Below are 18,083 nucleotides of genomic sequence, written 5' to 3'. Positions count from 1 at the left end.
CTATGCTCATGGTATGTCCTAAAGTGATAAAATGTGGGAAGAATTTTATGTATAGCTTAGTGTTCAAAATAATCACTTAAAAACTGTACTTAATTATGTTCAGTTGATTTCCTCAATCACCATATTGTTTCCAATTCTAATTAACACTGTACATCTCCGAGAACAGTTTCATACTAAATGACACATGCAGAGAAGGGGAGGCTAAGTTATCAGACTGCAACATACAGTGCTTTTCTTTGTTTCTTTTCTTGGAGACTGGAAATAATGTTATCACCATAATACAACTGTCCTTGGAGAAGCACATACTTTGGATACCTAAACTTAGCTGCAGTAAGGCCTGCACTAGCTATTTACCAAAAAGCTGGAAGGATGGGTCCAAGTTGTACATAAATTGAGTTCCTTTATAAAAAAGAATCAAAACACAACCATAACACATTACTTGGTAGACACAATGGCCATTGACTGTGTTTATTATTAAATAAAAATGAAAACAAAATGCAGGCATGATGTTTTTTTCATACACAAAGAGTTGTAATGGAGCCTGCTGGCTCATTCTGTGTACACCATTCCTAAGAACAAGTTGTTTATGTTTATCTTTTGACGTAACTGCTTAAGTCATTGTACCTACAGTATCTGCACCCTTTCCTTTTCCATAAATCCTACAAATAATCCTTTCATTTAGCTATGCGTCTGAGTGCTCACTGGAGACCCCCCAGCTATTTGAGTTTATAGGGCCTTATGGTTAAACAGTCTTCAGCACCTGCTTTGGAGTTATGGTATACCTATCCAATATAAAAATGTTTTCGAGTGTCACAGTGCTAAACAAGCACCCTTCTGCAAAGGGCCAGTTGCAGAGTTAAAACTGATGCTTACAGTTCAAATAACTTATTTTCATTTGTGAATAAAAAGGAACAAACATACAGTCCCCAGGAGAGAACACACTGTCTCTCTCCCTTGTGAGAGTCTATACTAATCTGAGCACAAAATGGCTGCCTGTCTTCAGAGACAGTAGAGTCTTTAGAGAGTTTAAAATGCAGTGTAATGTAACGCAGTGTAATGTAACAGTCACATATCTAAATAATCCACATAAGTTATTTAAAAAAGCCAGGCGTGGGAGCAAGCTTGTTTAAAACATTAATATTCCATGAGTTGAACCACTGGAAGTAAAATACAACAAACCAGGCAGCCATTTTAGGAATCCATGGCTGCAACCACACTATTTATATATAGATAAGTCAGTAACGTTTGAAGTATTACTAAATATCTGAAGAATGGTTTAACTCTGATAAAGTAAATGCACAGCCTAAAAATAAAGTTCCAAAAGATTGTCAGATGCTAATTACAGCTTCTATTTAATGTCTAAACTGGGAAAATTAAATTCAGTCTAATCAGGGATGTTGGGTTGTTTTGGGGGTTTTTTGGCACTTCAATGCCAATTTAAGAAGCAACAAGATTATATGAAGGGTTACAAACATGCCTAGTTTTATGCGAACAATAAGCTAGCTGCTTCTGCTTTAAAGTTTTACATATTTACCATGTTTCTGGGTTACTTAACAGCCAGTTAGACAGGAACTTTTTGATAGAGATAAAGATTGGTCAGGAATGCACTAAATTATTTACACCTTCTCAGGTACCTACATATACCATGAGAATACCTGGGAAAAGGTGACCTAAATTAGGACAAGTTTTGTCAGATTTCAATTCCATACCAACGGCCAGGGGCTCCTCTTACCCACTCAAGAGAGAGAGAAATGAGTGGGAGAGAAAACAGGAGGAGAACTTCTGTTTTCCTAAAATATGTGTTCTAGTTTAACCAGAAGTTATGGGCTTGATGCTGTCATTACTGAATGAAATTCTCTGATCTGTATTATGCAGGTGGTCAGACTAGATGATCAAAGGACTCCCTTCTGGCCTTGAAAATCTATTAATCTAACAAAGCAATGCAATATGTTGAATATTAACAGACCCACTGGACATTAAGACTTGGAATGCTCTTTGTTGATAAGATTATTCTTCCCACTTATCTTTCAGTCTATGCATGGTGGCACCTTGATACATATCTAGGGAGAAAGTGTCATTTAATGGACAGGGCGCCAGACAGAGTAAGGAAATCTGTGTATTATTCCTAACCTTGCTATGGACATATTGCAATGCTGGGTAAATTCTTGATGTCTTTGTCCCTCAGTTGCCCTATTTGTAAAAGGAGGATGACAATAATGAAGCTTACCTATCTTAATGAAACACTTTGAGATCACCAGATGAAAACTGCTGCTTAAATTATGCTGGTTGTTAATTCCAGTGTTTTAGCTCTGTAGGCGCTAGAGATGATCTTCCTTGAAAAGTATGCCAAAGAATAGGTTCTACCATTGAAAGGGTAGCATCAGATCACCTTTCCTGCATAGACTAACTGATAGCAGGATATTTCTACATTGTACCATGGAACCCTCTTTCTCATGGGTAAATTCATTCTGCACAAAAATCTGGTAAGTGGCTGGTGCTGCAGATGTTTCAGCAGAGGCACACAAAGAGCTCTTAATTTTTGTTGCACAGGTGATTCTCATCCCGCATGTGCTAGCCAGATGACTAGAAATGAGATTTTTATTTTTAAATCAGATCATCTACAATCATTTCAAATAGTGTAGGAGAGCTAGCTATTGTCACCAATGTAAAGAATCCTCATTACAGTCTTCGTACTAGAGCCAGTGTTACTGCCTTATCTCTAACCCTGGGTCACTAATATTTAGTATTTGATTTTTAGAAATACAACCATCACATTTGACTCGAGGTTACATGATATAGAATCAGCTTTTCAATGTCAATGATAAGTCAGAAAGTCAAACCCTACCTGTAAAGAAACAGATATGCTACTCACCATGACATCTCTTCCCAGGCAAAAAATGTGGCATACCAGGTGGCATACCATGTGCCAAAAATGAAGCAGCTTGGGATCTTTTGAAAGAATCTGAGAAATGAGTCCCTGTATCAGGGATTCTCCTTTTGAAAATACTCTTCCCAGTCACCCAGACATTAAAATCTAGGTACCGTTAGTAAGCGCGCAGACACGATTATCTAATCTCAACTACTGAGTTAGGAGAGATGACTTTGTGCTTTAAGTGTTAGGCCTGGACTCAATCAGAGTTTAGTTCCCAGCTTTGCCATAGATTTCCTATATGACTTTGGGCAAATCACTTCGGGTTCATCTACATTGCAACAAACTCCCTCCCCCTACAACAAGTCTCAGAATCCAGGCCTACTGACCAGGGTTCTGGAGCTTGCACTATGGGGCTAGAAATAGAAGTGTAGACATTCCTGTTTGGGCTGCAGTATGGGCTCTGAGACCCACCCATTTGCTGCTATATTTAGCTCCATAGTGCAAGCCCAAGTCAGTAATTAATTGGTGGTGAATTACAGGTCTTAATTTTGGTAATGTAGACCCACCTCTTGATTCTCTCTCTAATGCATTTTAGTGTGCAATTGCTTTGTTCATGAGACCATGTTTGTGGAACTGTGTGCTTGAAATTAGTCCCATTGACTGGACTGCTAGCTATTTTAAAAACCTCGAGTGCTGATGTAGGCAGGATGAGAAAACCAACTCATCCGCATCCCAATCAGATGATAATGGCTACCAGCAGTACATTAAGAAATCAGTGAGATCATCATTATGAAAAAAGTTATTTTAAAGGACAAGGAAAACTTTACTTAGGTCAAACTCTTAATGATATTGTTTGAATGAGCAGTGCAAATTTTATACAATTTGGAGGGCATTCTGTTATTTGGTGGCATCCAGGGTTTTTTTTAAGTTGGTTCAGCCTACCCGCTGCCCAACCTTACTTTTCAAAACACAACCGTTTTGCAAGAATGCAAATGAAAAGGAGGTATATCAGTGACAAAGACATTATTAAATAATAAAATAAAGTACAAAGGGCCAGATTCTCAGCGAGTGTTAATCAGCATAGCTTCAAGGGTGTTAGACTGATTTATACCAGCTGAAAGCATGGGCCAGGTTTGTTAATATATTTGCGAACAAATACGCTGGAGGTGCTCCAATGCATAGCATGGATTGATTCATTAGTACTAAGTCAACCAGCAGGTTGCAGATAATATCACATATCCCAGAAGTTTAATAAACTTTACCACAAACAACTATTTTTCTGAAATTTCACCCCAATAAAGTATCAGGTATTTGTTATTCACTGTTTACTATTAATCATTAGTCAATCACCGGTTTAAAAGGTTGCATTCATCCTATCAGACAGCAGAACCAATATGATATAACTTAGTTGATCAATTACACCATGAAAAATAAATAGCAAACATCAACTATCTAGAGAATGAAAACTGTTCATCTGCACTTTTGAAAAACAAATACATTCAGAAATGGATACGAAGTTTACATTCGCAATGAATAATCTGACCAGCTCTGGATGATAGAAAGTTTATACTACCTGATAATGATGATAAACTAAATCCTGCTTGCTTCTGGCATTTTACTAGAGATAAAAGAGAATTATAAGGTAATCACTGCTCCTAATTGAGCATTTAGTTTTCCCAGGGTGGTATACAGTCATTAACCCATCCTTCTGTAATATAATTTTAGACCTCAAAACCACCTCACATTCTGCCCAGATGAAAAATATCACCTGATTCAGCTGCTGCAGAAAAGGTGAATGCACTTGTCATAAATATTCACTGGCTGATTACTCAAAAGACTATTTTGTTTGTACTGTTGATGAGGAAAGCAGTTGTATAACATATGATGCTGTTCAAATTCTTATCAAGAAAGCTTCGTATATCTACCGCAGTAATCCTTTCTTACACAGTGATGACTGCAATGACGGAGCCTATTAATGATGGATATGTACTGTACACCACAGAGGCATAGCTCAGGCTGGAATCTGAAAAAGTCTCAGTTCTACTTCAAGTGTTGAGCTAAATATCCATATTTCTACAAGATGGTTGATATTTATTAACATAGTTAGGATTTAAAATGAAGTGAGCAATGATGTTTAGCATGATGATTCCATAACACAATCTCTCTCTTTTTTCACCCTACTCTCAGATCAGTGCAGTTCCCTCCCATTAGTTATCTGTAATACAAAGAACCATCAGACCAAACTACCAGAATACCCTCTTCTGAAGTTTTCAGTGGTGTTAGGGAGTTGAATGAGAGCATTAATTGAAATATATTTTGGTTAATGATGAGCTAACCTCATTCAGGCTCACTGTTGATAAGCTTACTTCCAGGAGCTTATATATTTGATTGTACCATCCAAATTTCTGTGGTCTACAAAACAGGACTGGAAATGTATTTGAAGAAGTTTTGAAAAGTCACAGAGCAGAAAAAGGGGGAAAAAGAAACAAGGATAAGTGACACTGCTGCCAAACAACAAAAAATAAAAATCAAAACCAAAACCACCCCTACACCACACCTTGCACATTACTATAAGAAGGAGAAAAGGAAGGGGATTAAAATTTTCAAATTCTAAAGTTTGAAAACTAATTTTTTAAATAATATAAAATGTTCCATTTTGAACCTGTGAAATGAAAACAACTTCAACATTTTTTGCAAATATTTTTGTTGTTTTGTCTAAACATTTTTCTTCCAGCTCACCTCAACAATAAGAGAATTCCCTAAATTAAAGTTTCTGCTGCCACAGTTCTTCAGCCTCAGTGCATATACTATATGTTTCATAGAATATATCTCTAATAAACTTTAATCCACTACAGTTCATATTTAACAAGAAAAATAGGAATAGTTAATACTACATATGTGGCTGAATCAGTGTTGCAATAGGGACTTTAACCTTTGGAATTTCCAGACACTTGAGTACTTGTTTTTCATCCAGGTTGTTGATTGATACTAGATTTTCCTAAGTTTCTCTGCCTTTTAACAGGGAGGGAGGAGGGACAGACAGACAGACAAGATAAAAGTGGAAAAGGGGGCAAGGGAAAGAAGAAGAAGAAAATTGAATGGCAGCTGGTATTAATCCCAAAGTGCAGCATTTTCTACCTGAACTTCTATAAAGCAGAGAGGAAAAAAAACAACCCAGTCAGATACCATGCTTGCATTGATGTGATAAATGGCATTTACCATGTACCCTTGACTGCCTGACTGTTTTTCTACCATTAATTCATCTTCCTTGTGACTAAATCTTATGTTCCAGACATCTGAGAAGCTTTGAAAATTTGCTGTTAACTGGGAGAGAGTGCTTCTTTCCTCCAAAGCATACAATATTTCTCCCAAAACTACCTGGCACACGGCCCAGGAATGGCACTATTTAGTCCTGGATGAGTGACTAGTTTAAGGTCTGATATTTCACAGTCCTGCAGGACTAGAAATAGCAGCCACAGTTTTAAAAATAGATGCTTTCAATTCAGCTCCTATATTTATTGGCAACTCAATAAGTGCCCTGATTATAGGAGGTGTTGAGCACCCAGCAGCTCCTATTTGATTAATTTAATGTACTTATATTTTAAAATCTTGGCCAGGAGCTTTATACCTTTGCAAGTGCGGGAATCTTTCCGACATCCAAAAATGATGTCCACTCTACTCCAGTAGGTTATAAGATATGGGATCTTAACAGCATCACATTATTATACACAGAATTTGCTCTACCTTGTCCTGTCCTTGTTCCTTGCTTTTAAGAGTGGGCAAGGGTTAATATTGCTAAGGCTACCTATGGAGGACTATAGGCCCATCCCACCAACCAGACATGTCTAAGAAGGTCCCTGAACTGCTGGCAGTGGTGGTTTCGGAGCAGCCACTGATCCTTCCCCTGCTCCAGGTAAGAAGCAGTATGCCAGCCAAGTAGTCATTAGTGGCAAGATTGTTCTTGCAAGGGAAATCTGTTCTGAAGAAACCCAAAATCTCCTGTGGAAAAGCAAGAGGCTTTGTACCAAGTAAACCTACTTAATGACATGGAAAAGTTTCTCCATCTCGGAAGGTCAGAGGAAGTAGGCCTTTCATTTGGGATTATTTACTGTACCTAACATGGTCAAAACTATCTTTGAGCTTGATCAGAGTACACTTGGCTGCCATTTTGCCTTTCTACCTTCTGATGCAAGGACTGACAACTTTTGCTTTTACTCTGCCTACCCAAATTCAACTGATCCATATAGTCCTTTCAGCGTACAAACTACCTCTCTAGTGGGATCTGACCTTTTTGTTTCAAAGCTAACTAACCTATGTCAGACAGGTTGCAGTCTATACCTTCTTACTGTGAAGACCACATCTTAAAAAAAATTAGTGAGAGCAAAGTCATGATGGTCGTTGTCACCTACATTGTTCCTCCCAGGGGTAACGTGGTCCTTTGTCCTCACCTGTGATTCCTGATTAAAGTAATCTCCAATCTCCTGGCCTTTAGTTTCTCTGCATTGTTTTTCAAACACCATTCAAAACCAGGAGAAGTTAGGCTTTGTACTTCAGACACCTTTTGTTTACATACTACCAAAACAATCCCAGACCTTTTGCAGCATATAGGCATAAGACTAGGAGTCAATCTATTTCAGCTCAAGGCTGCTCAAATGGATAAGACTCTGCATCTTTGCCAGCTACACTTGCAAACCTGCAGTTATCTCTAGGTATTGGGGCACATTCAATTGGACCTACAGCAGCTTCCATACCATGCCTTTACTATGTTATCTTAACTGAAATGTGGAAACATGGAGCTCTACACACCTTTACTCAGAATTAACCCCTCAGACCAATCTCCTCTGAGCTCATTGATGCTTGTTAATAATCATAAGAGTGGGGATCCATGTGCCATTTCTAGAAGAAAAAAACTAATTAGTGTGACACCCTGGCACCCCCATATTCACCACTGTCATATAATTATGATATGTTGTGTCCAAAGTGTGACTTGTGATGTATCATTCTAAAAGTCTTCATCTGCTAAACATTAAAATATCATTGGATTATATGTGTTATCATTGTATATGAAGTAATGAAATCTTGCTATGTATAATTACAGAAGTCTGATGTGAGGCAGGAAATACCCAAAACCAGCCTTTCAGCTACAACAAACGGAGTAGTCAGACAGTGTTAATTGCTGTCTTCAACATCCATCCAGGGAAGAATCCACTAGCACAGGAACTCTGTATAAAGAAGTTTCTTCAGAGGGAGTGAAGAATGTTTAGCCAATTGGGGCGGATTCCCCATGCCCTAGAATCATAGAATATCAGGGTTGGAAGGGACCTTAGGAGGTCATCTAGTCCAACCCCCTGCTCAAAGCAGAACCAACACCAACTAAAATCATCCCAGCTAGGGCTTTGTCAAGCCGGGACTTAAAAACCTCTAAGGATGGAGATTCCACCACCTCCCGAGGTAACCCATTCCACTGCTTCACCACCGTCCTAGTGAAATAGTGTTTGCTAATATCCAACCTAGACTTCCCCAACTGCAACTTAAGACCACTGTGTCTTGTTCTGTCATCTGCCACCACCGAGAACAGCCGAGCTCCAAGCTCTTTGGAACCCCCCTTCAGGTAGTTGAAGGTTGCTATCAAATCCCCCCTCACTCTTCTCTTCTGCAGACTAAATAAGCCCAGTTCCCTTAGCCTCTCCTCATAAGTCATGTGCCCCAGCCCCCTAATCATTTTCGTTGTCCTCCGCTGGACTCTCTCCAATTTGTCCACATCCCTTTTGTAGTGGGGGGACCAAAACTGGACGCAATACACCAGATGTGGCCTCACCCGTGCCAAATAGAGGGGAATAATCACTTCCCTCGATCTGCTGGCAATGCTCCTACTAATACAGCCTAATATGCCATTGGCCTTCTTGGCAACAAGGGCACACTGCGGACTCATATCCAGCTTCTCATCTACTGTAATCCCCAGGTACTTTTCTGCAAAACTGCTCCTTAGCCAGTTGGTCCCCAGCCTGTAGAGGTGCATGAGATTCTTCCTTCCTAAGTGCAGGTCTCTGCATTTGTCTTTGTTGAACCTCATCAGATTTCTTTTGGCCCAATCCTCCAATTTGTCTAGGTCACTCTGGACCCTATCAGTACACTCCAGCGTATCTACCTCTCCCCCTAGCTTAGTGTCATCTGTGAATTTGCTGAGAGTGCAATTAATTCCATCATCCAGATCATTAATAATGATGTTGAACAAAACCAGCCACAGGACCGACCCCTGGCAGCTTTATACCAGCTGCCAACTAGACATCGAGCCATCGATCACTACCCGTTGAGCCCGATAACCTTGCCAAATTTCTATCCACCTTATAGTCCATTCATCCAATCCATACTACTTTAACTTGCTGGCAAGAATACTGTGGGAGACCGTATCAAAAGCTTTGCTAAAGTCAAGATATACCACATTCACCGCTTTCCCCATACCCACAGAGTCAGTTATCTCATCATAGAAGGCAATCAGGTTGGTCTGGCATGACTTGTCCTTGGTGAATCCATATTGACTATTCCTGATCACCTTCCTCTCCTCCAAGTGCTTCAAAATGGATTCCCTGAGGACCTGCTCCATGATTTTGCCGGGGACTGAAGTGAGGCTGACCAGTTTGTAGTTCCCCAGGTTCTTTTTCTTCCCTTTTTAAAATATGGGCACTATAATTTGCCTTTTTCTAATCGTCCAAGACCTCCCTCGATCGCCACGAATTTTCAAAGATAATAGTCAATGGCTCTGCAATCACATTAGACAACTCCCTCAGCACCCTTGGATGCATTCGATCCGGACCCATGGACTTGTGCATGTCCAGCTTTTCTAAATAGTCCTTAATCTGTTCTTTCACCAATGAGGGCTGCTTACCTCCTCCCCATACTGTGTTGCCCATTGCAGCAGTCTGGGAGCAGACCTTGTCTGTGAAGCAAAAAAAAGCATTGAGTACTTCAGCTTTTTCCATATCATCTGTCACTATGTTGCCTCTTCCATTCAGTAAGGGTCCCACGCTTTCCCTGAACTTTTTCTTGTTGCTAACATACCTGTAGAAACCCTTCTTGTTACCCTTCACATCCCTTGCTAGCTGCAACTCCAATTGTGCCTGGGCCTTCCTGATTACACCCCTGCATGATCCAGCAATATTTTTATACTCCACCATAGTCATCTGTCCAAATTTCCACTTCTTGTAAGCTTCCTTTCTGAGTTTCAGCTCACCGAAAATTTCACTGTTAAGCCAAGCTAGTTGCCTGCCATATTTGCTATTCTTTCTGCACATCAGGATGGTTTGTTCCTGCACCCTCAATAAGGCTTCTTTAAAATACACCAGCTGTCCTGGACTCCTTTCCCCCTCATATTAGCCTCCCAGGGGATCCTGCCCATCAGTTCCCTAAGGGAGTCTAAGCTAGCTTTTCTGAATTCCAGGGTCCGTATTTTGCTACTCTCCTTTCTTCCTTTTGTCAGGATCCTGAATTCAACCATTTTGTGGTCACTGCTGCCTCGGCTGCCACCCACTTTTAATTCCCCAACCAATTCTTCCCTGTCTGTAAGCAGCAGGTCAAGAGTCACATGCAAAGACTTTCCAGCAAGCTGGAAGAACCTATAAAAGATGGGGAGTGACATCATGTTTGTCTTCACTCTCCCACAACTCAACACCTGAAAGAACCTCTGGAAGACAAAGGATTTGGAAGGGGGATCCAAGCTGCAGAGCAGACACAGATTGTGCCTCAAGAATCTGTAAGCCTGTTTGTATCATCAGTCAGAATTTGAATCAGCAATATCTCACCCTATCTAGTCTGTATAAGTCTTAGTTTGTGATTTTGTTTAATTTCCTAGGTAACCTGCTTTGATCTGTCTATTTTCACTTAAAATCTATCTTTCTTTAGTTAATAAACTTGTTTTATGTTTTATCTTAACCAGTGTGTTTGGAAACCAGTGTTTGGAAAATCTGAGCTCAGTTAAAGGCTTGGTGCATACCTTCCCCACATCAAGGGAGAAGCGGATTAATTAATGAGTTTACACCGTACAGATCCCTGTGAAGTGCAAGACAGCATCATTCTGGGTATACACTCCAGCTGGGAAATTGGCTGGGGCCTCCATTGTTAGTCCATGAGTGGCTTTGGTAAAGCATTCAGGTGACTCAGTTGGTGTGTGATGCCCCCTGCTGTTGTGTTGGGTGATAAAGTCTGGAGAGTATGGCTGGGTGTCATCATCAGAGCAGTGTAAGAGTGGCCAACCCAGCTGAATAGTTAGGGGGCAGAGTGGTTCCAATGGCTCCCAGACTGCACCTTAGGGGTACAACCCGTCACAATAACTGTAAGTGCAGTTCTTCAAAATAATTACCAATATGGCTCCACGCTCCCCACTTGCCCCAATTCTTGTTGCAGATTTCTGAATTAGCAAAAGGAACTGAAGGACAGTTAGGGCCAGAGCAACACCCCCTTTTGTAGTCTCTGGGTCCCGGGATTTGGTAGAACGTGGATCTGCCTGGTCCCAGTGGAAATTGCTTACTGGAAGCTTTGAGCTCATCTGCTGCAGATGAGTATCTTCTACGAGTGTAACATCATATGGGCTATCATCTCAAAGAACCACAGTTTCTGTGGTAAATGGTAATTTTCCCCAAGAGTTTACTCTCCATTTAGGGAACTGAAACAACAACCTGAGACCTGTGTATCCAAGCAAACCTAACCAAGATAGCTTATCTAGTGAATATGTGCATGGAAATGCTCAGAAAATCTAAACATCAACAGATATTAGTAGACATCATTTAGTGACTAAATTTGAATTTAAAAAGTGAGCAAATTGTAAATTGTTCACAGACAATTTGTAAACAAAGCTGGATTCATTGGATAAATTATCCACAAGGAATTATTTTCTTAGCTATTCCTACACTAACTTATTGAATACTAGCAGACCCATCATCTTTATTAAAAGACCTTCACAGGTGTGTGCTTATATTTACTTCAGTGGAGTTGGTAGCCAAAGAAAGTGGATCTTGCTCGGCAGTAACTCTCTAAGAGATCCCGTGTTTTATAGTCTCCCTGGGTGCAGAAAAAAAAAAACAGGTCTTCTGGTGGAGGGTGTGCCAGCCAGGCCTGCTAAAAATTTTATTTATTATAGTACTTACTAAAGTGGAATTAACTTATCTTCAAAGCTTTTTATAGTTTATGTATTTCATACAACCAATCTGCTCAAACTGTTCTGGTGCATATTTTTAATTGCCTGCATTTTCTTTAAAAAAATACCCTTTTCCTCTTTTTCGTTTTCTCTTCTTTCTGCTTTTTCTGAGGAATAGGTTAATATATTTTAAAAACTATTTAGCCTTTCTGATGAGGATATATATTGTAGGCTCAAACATAGCAATTTGAATTCACTAGGCCTAACTCCATTAAACTGAGATAAGTGGTAGCTGGTTCAATAGCTCCCATTTTCGAAAATCAGGCCACTTATTTAGGTGTCTAGATATCAATTTGGAAGCCTAACTTTTTAAGCAGTCGAGGCAAGATTTAAAAAAATGAGTGCCTAAAATTAAGTTCCTATGACTATATTCAGGCTCTTAAATACCCCAGCTCAATTCCCAGAAATGCTGAGCATGCAGCAGCAACCGCTGAACTCAGGGGAAGCTGAAGATGCTCAAATACCTTTGAAAATGAGGGAACTTTTTATTTAGGTGCCTAACTTGCACCCAGGTTTAAAAACATTGGCTTTATCATTTTAAATATTAGCCTTTTTGTTTGTGTGAATTAACTGTAAACTCTGCATGCAAGGACAATGCCTTATGTGTTTGTGAAACTTTGGTACAGTGTTTCATCAATAATAATTCTAGATTCAATTGTTTCATTACCGGTATACTTGCAATGGTGCTGGATCAGTGCATGCTGACATTTTGACAACATGTACAATCTGATTCTTAAATTAACCTCCAGCATAGAAATGAGAGCTGTAAAAGATGCCTCCTGTACCAAAGCAGCATTCTTTGCGATAGTAAACCTTCCAGTGCTTTGTCTGTTCTAGTATTAAATGAAAATGAAACTAACATTAGTGCAGCATCTGCTTCCTATCTGGAACTGGAATCACTTCCTCAGCGTATTCTCCCACCTATTGTTTTTCAACTGCAAAACTGAAATGATGATCATAGTTCTTCAGTGGACATAAACCACTACAGTGATTGAATTACCTCAGTAACTCTGCACTAGAGGGAATCCAGAATGGACCAATATATATCTCAGAATTCCGTGCTGTATCCAGTGGAAAAATTGGTTGTTAAAAAAGTTCCCAAAACAATAAGTTCCCATAAACAAGGGTGAAGAATATGTGTTCCTTTCCTTATCCAGATGATACATATGTACTAATACAAAGAAAATAGTTCAATAATAAGCTTGAATTAATTAGATGTTTATTGAGGCAGAGTGAAGTAAATGAGAGTGCCAGAAGTTGGCAAGTAGCCAAATGAGTAATAAACAGTGTTAAGACTGTCAAGAGACAGACTTGAGAATATTATAGTATCAGGCAGCTGAAAACAGCTTCAGGGTAATTATGAGCATTTACAATCTATTAAGAAGAATGTGATAATTTTGTGGGCCTTTATTAAACTGGCATTACAACTTCAAATAATCTGAAAATGTTATGGTTCTAAGTGTATATCCCTGTGAACAGTCATCTGATGTTTATTTCTGAAAAAGTGGATATGCAAAAAAGAAAAAACAAACTAGTGGAATTACTTTGCCTTTCCCCCCCCTGCAGTTTTATAGGAATGCCTTCTTGTCAAATATATCTATGTCTGCCTTTAGTGGTGTGGGTTTTTTTTTGTTTTCTCTTTGATAGCAAAATCTGTCTTAAATCGCCACCAAGGGACCAGCAAAAATACACTGCCCCTTATATGTGGTCTTTGAACAAAGGCCAACATTGTATGGCAAACCATATGGGAGTACTTTAAAGTGAATATTTAAGACAAGAGGTTATCTATTTGGAAGTGGTCCTTAATACATTTTTCACCATATCTATATTAACAAATATTTATTTTATATATGTTCCTGCTTCCAAATATATGTTCCTGAGACTTCTGTATACTGATCCTGAAAGGTGATGAGTTCTCTGGCCCCAATCCAACAATGGAACTGCGCATATGATCAAAAGTAGGCACATGCTAAATGCTTTGCTTTATGTGGATCAGAGTGCTTAATACCTTGCAGGATCGAGTCCATATCGTGCCTGTACTTAATATCTGGCAATGTCTAGCTTGCTTCTTAAATGGCTCCCATAACCTTAGTATCTTGGCACCTCATAATCATTAATGAATTTATTCTCGTAACACACTGCAAGGTATTATTGCCATTTCCTAGACTAGTAACCAAGGGACATATACGTGAGATATAATTCTGGGGAGTGAGTACAACACAATGAGAATTCTGGAGAAGACCCATGCTGAAAATCTAGGATCCTGATCTACTCTAAGGAGAAAGTGACTGGTATAATTACAACTCATGCTATTTTCTTCATCTGTAAATGATGTACTAACAAGGAACTTTCCAATACATTAATACATCTTTTGTTATTCACACATTCCAAGAGCCAGTAAGCATATGTTATTAGCCTTCAGAGGAATAAATATTATGTGCATTAGTGATGAATAACTGCATCTTCCTTTTGCAGAAAAGTTAGATTGAAAAACAGAGGGCTGGAACCGAACACTCAACAGAAAAGTGATTTTTAGACATTTCTTACCGTGTACAAATGACAGAGGATTTTAAACTTTATACTAGCCAGTATAAAAGAGAATAGGAAAACAGACAAAATGTATTCCCTCAGAAACAGTCCTATGCCCTTCACTTTTCCAGAGAAGTAGAGAATCCGTCTCTCTGCTTTGGTACCAACAAAACATTAAAAATAAATATTTTCAGACAGAAAAAAAGTTGGTCTTTTCATCTTAGACCTGTAGAGGTGCCTAGATTTAAAATGCTACAACACACACAGTTTAGCTTTCAAAATGATTGATTGGGTTTTTCATAAACAAATTACTACCTCAGGAAGGTATCTGATTTCAAATGTGCTCTTAGAAAATAGAATATATAGTCAGCTGCCTGTAAAGAAGGTAACACTTCCTAAAAGCTTGTCTCTACCCATTTGTTAAAACAACTGCTGATGAAATCAGCAATACTCTACAAAAGACAGTGTAATCAAGTCATCTAATTATTGAAGCTTATTGAATATTGCAAAAAAGCAGCACTGACAGACATTCACTCTGATTAGGAATGATTATTCGGTTTGTTTTCCTTCTTGATACACTTTTTGCAAACATTCACATGAAAAGGTTTTTTCTTCACACTAATATTTGGGGATTGGTGGTTATTCATATGCATACTATTAGTGGTATCTTTATACAAGTCAGAGTATTTATGATTCGTATTTGCTGTGCCCAATAACTAAATTTTGTATGGTTTCAACTTTAAATCACAAATTAGACAGGTCCTAAAGAAAATGTGCCTAAATTTACAAACTTTTGCAAAACTTAAGGTAAATCTGGACTGAGATGACAACTTTTAACAAATTCCCAAAATGAAACAAGTTGCAAGTAACATCCTGGCAGTGTTTGCCTGAAACACACCCCGTGTCCCCACTGGCCTGACCTTGTAGCTGTGTTGACTGCTTGTGAAAGGGTTAAGTGGTATCTGCTGGCTCACAGGAGGAAGTGACTGATTACCTGTCAGATATAAGGGAGGTGAGAGTGGCTCTCTGTGATAGAGGATCTAGGATGTGGGATGAGCCGTCTTGAGCAAGGAACTCTAGGACCAGTCAAACCTGAGGAATAAATGAGCTGATGCTTACCTCATTGTTGTTTCCTTTGTTAATAAAGCCAAACTCCAAAAAGGGGATGGATTTGGACTTTACATACTTTGTGGATAGTGTTTTTTTTTTTTACAGCAAGTTGTTAAAGGTGCCCATTTACAATGTGATTTTGTTGTAAACACGTCACATAGCTCTCTTCCTTAGCAGTGCAAGAAACCATCCTCACTGACATTTGCACAAATGTCAGCATCCTACTTTGAAATAGCTAATGTCTTATTAAAAGATAATTTTGGCCAAATTCAGTTCTCACCTGCATGCCCCCCCAGCTCATCAACTTTTCTTAGGCCCCTATTGCAACTTGCACTGAACTCAGAGGCAATGTTTCTATTAATTTCAATGGGAGTTTGATTTGGCCCATAATGCAGAATTTATCAAAAATGGCAACAGGCAGAGACATGATGGCTAAAAGGGGCTGATTCTGGTCTCACTTGTTATAACTTGCATTTACTTCAGCTGAGTTGAGTTATTCCTGATTTACTGACAGATGGCACAGAATCACACAGAGAATTACGAAAACACCTTGCTGCTGAAGAACATACCAGCTAAAGGCAACAGGCACTGCTTCCTGCCCTGCCAAACATACTTGGTAATCCTGGTGTTCCTTTGATGTCAGCAGACTCTGTGTTTAACAGGAGAGTTCTGAGGTAGGCAAACACAGTGATAATTACGCAACAGAAGAAGTAAACTGTGGGATCTGACAGGGGAATCTGGGTCATGAGAGAGAAAAACCTCTTATTTTAACTCGTAGAAGACTTCAGTATCTGAGACCTTAATCTAGGTGCTGTCACTGTTCTCTATGCACTTAGTAAAACACGTACATAGTAAGCGAAAGAGAGAAAATGAGAAGCGAGTCAGATTTGTTGTAGAAGTTCGCTGTTCTCCTCCCCTACTCACAACAAGTATGCATCAGTGTAGCCTAAGAGTGCTAGTTCCTCATTCGTGTAGCTGGGTGGGAAATGACTGTCCTGTCCCAAGACCTTTTGAAATGTTTAACCCACCCCCCAAAAAAGATGCAGAGTGAATTATCTCACCCACCCCAGAATAGCCAATAGCCCACTGATGACGGAACTTGCCTGAGAAGTGGGAGAGCCAGGTTCATATCCCTGCTGTGTCGGATTCAGAGCAGGAACTTAACCTGGGGTCTCCAACATCCTGGGTTAGATTACCCTCACCACAGGGGATTCACCTACAATGTGGAAGACCCAGTCTCGAGCCTCTGCACCTCCCACAGAAACACAGAAATGTAGGACTGGAAGGGACTTCAACATGTCATCTAGTCCAGTCCCCTGCACTGAGGCAGGACGAAGTATTATCTACACCATACCTTACAGGGAGTTGTCTAAACTGTTCTTTAAAATCTCCAATGATGGGATATTCCACAACCTCTGGTAAGGTGTCCTGATGTTTAACTACCGTGGCAGGGCAGGGGTAAACCCCTCCAAGGCCCGGCCAAAATGGTGGCTGCAGCCTGCTCTCTGGCCAGGAGATCAGGTGTAGAGATGCAGGTACTCAGCAGGGAGCCCAGCTGCAAGCCATAAGGAGGGCTGGCTCAGAGGAACATGCTGAGCTAAGTAGTGACAGCTGGGCTGAGGCACAAGAGGTCTATAAAAGGCCTGGGCAAACCTCAGTGAGGAGGCTGGCCTGGGAGGAGACAGGAGAGTGATATTGCTGTCTCCTTACCAAAGAAGGAACCTCAAAACCAGGAGACCCTGGGGAGGGTCTGTGGGGCACTAGCTGTTGGGGGATCTAGAAACTGCACGAACACTGTAAATAAAGACACTTGGGTGATCCAGCAAAAGATTCTTTATAATACCAGCCTAAACTCAGGGCACAGGCTCAAGAGGGAGAAAGTCTGAGTGGACCCTGTGACACTACTCTTACAGTTAGGAAGTTTTTCCTAACATCCAACCTAAATCTCCCTTGCTGCAATTTAAACCCATTACTTCTTGCTCTGTCCTCAGTGGATAAGCAGAACAATTTATCACCCTCCTTTTTGTAATAACCTTTTACGTACTTGAAGACTGCTATGCCATCTCCCTCCACCCCACCCGCAGTCTTGTCTTCTCCAGACTAATTGAATCCATTTTTTTTTCAATATTTCCTCATAGGTCACATTCTTGAACTTTTATCATTTTTATTGCTTTCTTCTGGACTTTCTCCAATTTATCTATGTTTCCCAAAATGTGGTGCCCAGAACTGGGCACAATACTCCAATTGAAGCTTTATCAGTGTTGAGTAGAGTGGAAGAATTACTTCTCATGTCTTGTTTACAACACTCCTAATACATTGCAAAATTATTTTCATTTTTTGCAACATTATTACATAGTTGACTCATTTAGCCTGTGGTCCACT

General features: G+C 39.8%; 1 protein-coding gene across 1 annotated transcript in view; it reads right to left on the bottom strand.

The window, feature by feature from the left end:
- Window positions 1-18,083, bottom strand: part of GRID2 (glutamate ionotropic receptor delta type subunit 2) — a 1,023,637-nt gene that overhangs the window by 443,752 nt on the left and 561,802 nt on the right. The window lies entirely within an intron of this gene.

The sequence above is a fragment of the Lepidochelys kempii genome, chromosome 4, assembly GCF_965140265.1.
Source record: "Lepidochelys kempii isolate rLepKem1 chromosome 4, rLepKem1.hap2, whole genome shotgun sequence".
Classification (NCBI taxonomy): domain Eukaryota; kingdom Metazoa; phylum Chordata; order Testudines; family Cheloniidae; genus Lepidochelys; species Lepidochelys kempii.
The sequence above is the reverse complement of the archived record's forward strand: the minus strand, read 5'-3'. Positions and strand labels throughout refer to the sequence as shown.